At 42.2% G+C, this 7,160-nt stretch overlaps 1 long non-coding RNA gene across 1 annotated transcript; it reads left to right on the top strand.

Moving 5' to 3' along the window:
• Positions 1–555: 555 nt before the first annotated feature.
• Positions 556–5,541, top strand: LOC309719449. Its single transcript, XR_014280246.1, has 5 exons — positions 556–707; positions 4,624–4,734; positions 4,811–4,888; positions 4,974–5,027; positions 5,112–5,541. It is a non-coding gene; the product is annotated as an uncharacterized lncRNA (long non-coding RNA).
• Positions 5,542–7,160: the final 1,619 nt, after the last annotated feature.

Genomic DNA, 7,160 nt, shown 5'->3' with positions numbered 1-7,160 from the left:
TGGTTAAAGGAAAGCTCTTCGAAAATGCTGTCACATAATGATGTCCTTTTTCTTTTTTTTTCTTTGGTTCTTTTTAAAAAAAAAAAAAAAAAATCACAGCACTGCAATGCTATGATTGGCTCTTTAAGTTGGTTCTGTGGCCAATGACCAGCTTAATCTGTCTGCAGACTTGTTGCTGGAAGGTGGCTTCCTGTTGTATTTGGCTATTGTATGGGTTACAAAACAATCTGGATGAGTCATAGATGGTCTCATCAACATGAATGATGTCAGCATTATGCATATTTCAGAGTACATGTTTTGAAAGTATCTCAGTCAAGCCATCTTACATGCATCATCATCTGGTATAATGTGATTGTCATTGAAATAACCTAAAGTAATGATGAGAGCTGTGGACGTCAGCATTGATGTGCAGTGTACAATACCTGTCTGTCACACCCACAGCTTCCCACTGCCAGCCTGGAGACATTAGCACACAGAGCTTTGAGTGACACGCCTGGTGGTAGTCTTGGATGTGCGTGTGTGAGGGGGGAGGGGGGGGGAGCTGGCTGGCTGGCTACTGACTCCATCCGTGAGTGGTGCGTCGGCGGAGCTATGAATGGGCAGAGAGGGGTGTACTCTCACAGACACCATAGCAGCAGTGAGATGAGGAGTGTCATTTACTCCACTGCACGCCTACTGTACTGAGAGGAGAAAAGAGAGGGAAGGAGGTGAGTGTATGAATTAACCCCAGGCATTTCATTTGTCTCATTTGCGATGATTGCAGGGCTCGTTCAGTCAGTAGATGTGGGTGCCTTTTTTTCTCCTCTTTCCATCACCCGCATCATTCATCCTCCACTCCCTTCTGTCACTCAGTGCTTTACTGTTTTCATTCAGACTGTGCTAGCGCTCTGTCTTGTCTCTGTTTTGTTGTTTACAGCTTTCAGTTTGAGCTAAGCTTCATGTCCATTGTACATCTGGATGAATAACAAGCAGGTTCTGGATTTCTAAAATAGTTCTTCTAATGGGAGCTCACACCGCCTTAGAGAGTCCTGCAAAATATGTGTAAGTGCTGTAAAACAAAACCTGTCCAGCCGATCGATGCAGGCACATTAATGTGGATTGAAAGATTGTGCACAGTTGAAGGGCAGTCTTCAATCAGTCTTCAGTGGGTTAAGAATGAAAAGATTATGGAGTCATAACCATGACTCGGGTATCAGGTGAGATACACATGGCTCAGCTGTGATTCCGACAGAGGGCAGTTGTGCTGGTCAGCTACTGACTTAATACATCCAGCTGGGTGTAGTTGGGATGTGTGCATGTCCCACCTGAGTGTGACAAAACAGACAGCACATCATCATCAATTACACGGCATAATGTCCTTGACACTGAGCCATTTTCATGTGCTCTCTTCCATCACTGCTCACATGCTGACCTTGGTGCTCCAGCCATCTCGCTGTGTGTTGTCTGTGGTAAAACAGCCCATTTTATTACACAAATCCTGGCCACGTGAAGATTTGCGATCAGCATGTTTGCAGACACTTGTGTGGTGGCTGAGAAATGTCAGACACTGATTTTTAACTCCTGGTTTGAATTCCTCCCAAAAGACTTGAAACCATCAACACATGGCTGAAGCGATACAGGCATCCAGTGTCATCACTGTTTGACTAAATCAGCGAATGAAACTAATGACTTCTTATTGTGTTTCCAGGAGGGAGTGATTTGGCAGACCTTTAGGTTGAGCAGGAAGAAGGCAGGAGTGACAGTGCAGAGGCAGAACACACATCCACAGGAAACTTATGCTTAAGGAGCTCTTGTCATGTTCTGTTTCTCAGTTAGGGAGTTAATTAGTGTTGACCCGGACGCAAAGATAGGCTCTGTGTGAGGTTCTTTCAGGGTTATGGATTCAAACCTCCGGAATAGATTTGCTTCTTACGTAACGCAGATGTGAACAGCAGCGTTTATTAAGGATCGTAAAGGCTACGTAGTCATTAAACTTTTCTGCCTTATCTTTTTCCTTCTGCTGCATCTCAAATTGAGTCTGTTTGTTCATCCCTGCAGAACAAAACTTATTCAGTAGCTTTAAATGGTAAAGATTGCTTTGCATGTGTATGCTCCCGTCTGTAGGGGCATGTAAAAGCTTTATGCATGTACATTTCTTTTTATCTATATCAAAAAAAGAGACGTGATGATTTCGATGTGCCACCTTGATTGTTGCTCATGTGGACTAATCGTTGGCGAAGTGTTTCTAAAAGCCACAGGGGTTTTTATCTCTGCTACAAAGGAGCTGGACTTCCACCCGCCTCAGTCTAACCTATACGATCCTCCACTTCTTGGCTTCGTCTGCAGTGGAAGAATTTCTCTTCTACACAAAGATGAAAAGACGGTAACAGAGGAAAGCAGGGGTTGACAGAGTGAGGCAAGCAAGCAAATCATTCACATTTAGGTCATTTCCTTCAGCGAGTTGGTCAGAAAGAGCACTCAGGACTCTTTGAATGCCTGCCCTGCCATCAAGCCTCAGATTATCCTCAGCTGTCCCTCAAAGGACTATAATGCACATTTTAAAGTAAGTGCAGAGAGTTCATCATCCCTCCTGGCTGTACCTACCGAACAAACATACATGTTCTGCGGTAATGGAACTTGTATAAAAGAAAGCAGAAACTCCACTGGTACTGACCAAGTGGAGTATTTCTGGCCTCACTGAATATCACATATATTCCACTTCAGGTAGGACTTTGTACCAGAGTTCCCTGCAGCATCAAAAGTGATGCCACCATGATGTCAGCCATCACAGCGAGTGAGTGCGCTCCCGTTGATCATTTCCTATTCATTCTTTATGAGCCCTGGGCTAAATGCTTCCTGTAAGCTTAGGCAGAACTGGAGCCCAGAATAGTAGACTGTTTGACTTCAGTCAGAGTGTGTATGTATATATGTGTGTATATGTATATATGTGTGTGTGTGTGTGTGTGTTTGGCATTCTAGCCTCATCAGTAAGTAATAAGTAAATTGTAATTCCATGCATCTTGGAAAGAGATAAGCTGTCTGTTAGATGTGCTACATTTTGAAAACTCAGCAATGATTGACGCTTTAAAGGCTCTGAAAAAAACACAGCTTTTTGTGAAATGACTCAGTTGCCTCAGTTACATAATGGTAATGTTGCATATGTCTCTGCACCAATCAGGATTTAGAAACAGGTATTTTTTTAATGTAGAAACATCAAGGATATGAAGTTATTTCTGTTACTATCACATCATTTTTCATATTTATTAGGTTGCAATATGCCAAATTACATTATTAATTCAATTTACAGTTATTTTTATACTATTCATTCACAACAGCAGTCACCTCAAGTTCATTTATATTATAAGGTAAAGACCCTACAATATTAAAGAAACCCCAAGAATTACACAACCTCCTCCGAGCAAGCACCTGGTGACAGTGGGAAGGAAAAACTCCCTATTAACAGGAACAGACCTTCAGCAGAACCAGGCTCAGGGTGGGACACCCATCTGCGGTGACTGGTTGGGGGGGAGGGGAAGGAGAATAGAGGACAGAGAGACAGAACAAATGGCAAATCATAGGAAAAAGAGCCAGAAAAAAAAAAATACTGGCAAAAGTGATAGATCCACTTAGATGGTGTTTCTGCTATTCTCTGCAGGATGTAGACAAAAGCATCAGAAAACTACAATAACTTCCTAATTTTAAAGTTTCCGCTTTCAATAATGTTGGTTCCCATGTTCAACCAAGAGCTTTTAAGCTCAAGTCTTTTGTTTGAAATACCTATGACATATTTTATTTCTTCTTTTTGAACAGCAGCACTGAACCACCCCTTCATACCATTAGAATCTCACCGGTGTGCCTGACAGAGAGAAGCAGACATCAAAAGGGAGGCTGATGGACTGTTAAAAAAAGAAAGGGAAAAAAAGTCTCTTGTTCACTGAACCAGACCCAGTGGTGTTTTGTCCCTCAGCCAACAGGGCTCATGACTCCAGCTGTGGCCCTGGCTGTGACTGTTGCCTAGTGTTCTCTGTGGTCTTTCAGTTCTCGAGGAATCACTGTTTGAGTAACTGTGTGTGTCCTTGTTCAGAGCAGTCCTTTTCACGATTTTATTTGCTGTGACTTGCTGTTTTGCTTTCATCCTCTGAGCTAAAGTTGAGCTTCTGTTATGTCAACCGTTAGGGCTCCAACAAGCAATGTTTATATACTGAAATACAATTTTAAAAAAAATATTTGGTGGATTTATGTATAATCAAACAAGGTCAGAAGAATTACCACCCCTTCTTCCCCCCCACCGCTCCTTTTTTTTTTTAAAGTATGCCTGTTTTGCCAGTAGAGAAAATTGAGCCAAGCTAACCTGTAATCAGTCATAATTTTTGCTTCTAGTGAATCCCAAAGCTAAAAACAAACAACAGGACACTGAAATCTGCAGTAGTGTATCTCTGAGTCAGAGACACCCTCTAGTGAGAAGAGCTCATAACTGCACACTCTCTTGCTCCACTTGGATCTCTTGCAGTGGATCAGACCGCTTAGGGCAAGATTAATTGTTTGCATTTTACTGGATATATTAATGACTTTCCCTTGTCTGTTGTTGTTGCGTGCAGTCACGCTTTTTGAAAGTTTCTCTCGTTTTTTCTCCTAACCTTTTAGTTGCACAGCCAAAGTTTGCAAGAAAAACAGAGTGATCCATCCTAAGTCCCCACAGCCCCGAACTTCTGAGGAAAAACTTTCAAGTCAGCCATGGAGCAGAAGACAAATGAGGTACTTAAGAACCCGATACTCTGATACACTAAATTTTAATCATTTGCCGTCTAATGCGACCCTTCCCTCTGCCTAGTGTCCCACCAGCACCTCTCCTCAGAAACACATGAAAAATAGGTCTAAGTCCACAGAGGAGGTACAGCAGTCAAAGAAGGTGAGCCTGCAGCAGCCTGATGTTCACCCTAGCACACTATTTCTTCCCTCACCCTATGAGTCAACCTAACTGTCTTTCCTCACAGGCCTTTTCCTCACAAAAATCACTCCCAGGCAGACCAGAGCTGGAGAGAGTGAAGGTGAGATGTATCACTGTTCTACTGTATTGGCATTAAAGCCTAAAGCTATGTTTAAAACCAGAGTTTTATTTTTATTTGTTGCAGGAATGTCCTGATGGCTCTGAGACACCGTCATCCTCCAGCGAAGAACTGAAATGATGAACAAAGCCAAAAAAAGATGCCATAAAGCTACATCATCATAAACCTGAGACATAAAATGTGCAGATGTACACAGCGGAACATGCAGAATAGTATATGAAAAAAATGCAAGCCGTGAATTGATTAAAAGGAGAGAATTGGACTAAAACACACACACACACACACACACACACACACACACACACACACACACACACACACACACACACACACACACACACACACACACACACACACACACAAATTCACCCTACCGCTGAAACAACATGTATGTGAACAAAAGGACACCTGTGATGATATTGTTTCATTGTACTGTGAGTGGTGTATACATGCCACCTGAATGTGTAGTAACAATAAAGTGATGTTGCTGAGTGAATCTGTGTTTACTAACCTCCACTAAGCCAACTGCCAAATAATAAGGCTGTCGGAAACAATACAGATAGATGATGGTGTGCAGCAGAGGATGAAAGAAGCACAGCTTAAAATCGAAATCTTTATGAAATCACCCAATAATATGTAAGATTATCCCATCGATGCATTCAATGGCAGTCTCAGTGTATTTTTAAATAAAAATAAATAAAGGTGCTGATGTTTAAGGACGGAAGAGCTGCTTCATCACACATAAATATATGTATCATTAGTTTCAAATGTTCTTTTCACCCTGCAACGTCTCCTGCAGTTTTTTTTTTTTTTTTTACAAACTTGCAAGGTCCGAAGCCCAATTTGAAATCTGGCAACCTTCTGCCACCCACGCAATCCTTTAATCATAACTCTGATTACTGCATGAAACTACGATGGAGTGTTTTCTTCTCGGTGATTTATTTTGATTTGCTTGTTGAAGTTCTGTTGATTGATTTGCTCGTTAAAGCCGATTCTCTCTTATGAGCTTTACGTCTGCCACCTACGATAAGAAGTCATTTAAATTCCATGGGTTTTATTTTAATAGTTGTGATTGCTTTTTGTTTTTAATTGTAAAATGCGCCTCCTTGGCCAGCAAGCCTGCAGGCCTAACTTCAGCACCCACTAGGGGGCTGCAGCAACCACTTTGGGAATCGCATAATCTGAAACGGAGGCCGTACATGTGGCAGGATTGACGCTTGTTCCTAAACCAGCAGCTTAGGTGCTCAAATCCTGAAATCGAGTTGATTATTTGAGTCTGATTGTTTCAGTTCTGTGAATGTGAAGCTCCAGTTAAGATTTTAGCTCTTGTGTTAACAACAGACATGAAAAACACACAGATCTATATAAAATATCAGAGTGCTTTTTCTTTTTCTCAAAGCGTCATTACTCCCTTCGTGTAGATGACAACAGTGATCAAGGTAAAAGAGATTAGTATTAATCTGAATGACTTGTGCTGATTAGTGTCACCTAGCCAGTCAAAACAAGAACAGAGTCTTTAGAATAAGACACACACCTGTGTAGAGATAATTAACTGACGTTTTGTTCATAGTGTTATGGGCCCCTTTGTTAAAAACCCAGAGGCTTTGCTTTATTTATTTTTTAATATTAGATAAACCAAGCAGGTCGCCTTGCGTGGCAGAATTTAGCCCCCGTCTGGTTCGGCATGCTGTGCAGTAGCAGCAGCCACCCTGTGACTCGCACATCTGGAGATGGGATTAACTGCAACGTGGAGTGTTTTTTAACCAAAGAGCTCTAGAGCTGCTCAGTGTGTGTTTACGTGATCACATGTGTGTGCGCGCGCGCGCGCGCGCGCGTCCATGTGCGCTGGTACATCTGTGCTTCGTTTTTTTTTCTCTCTCTGTATAATTCTGCTCCAAATCTCAAGGATTTCTCCTCCAGTTGCCACCTACAGCAGCAAACCCAGCTCCCTGAAAAACAACAAGGCTGTTATTTCTCTCAGGCTCCCAGATCTCATAACAGATTGGAAAGCAACAACTTAGTCTAAAGGGTTTATTAAGTTCATAGATGCAAGTCTGGCGTCAGCAGGCTTGGGAGATTTGGTTGAGAGCACTGCTGATATGACAGAACCGCGGC

Source organism: Aulonocara stuartgranti (assembly GCF_965226115.1).
Source record: "Aulonocara stuartgranti genome assembly, chromosome: 2".
In the NCBI taxonomy this organism is placed as follows: Eukaryota; Metazoa; Chordata; class Actinopteri; order Cichliformes; family Cichlidae; genus Aulonocara; species Aulonocara stuartgranti.
Note: the sequence above shows the minus strand (reverse complement) of the source record. Positions and strands in the feature narration are given on the sequence as shown.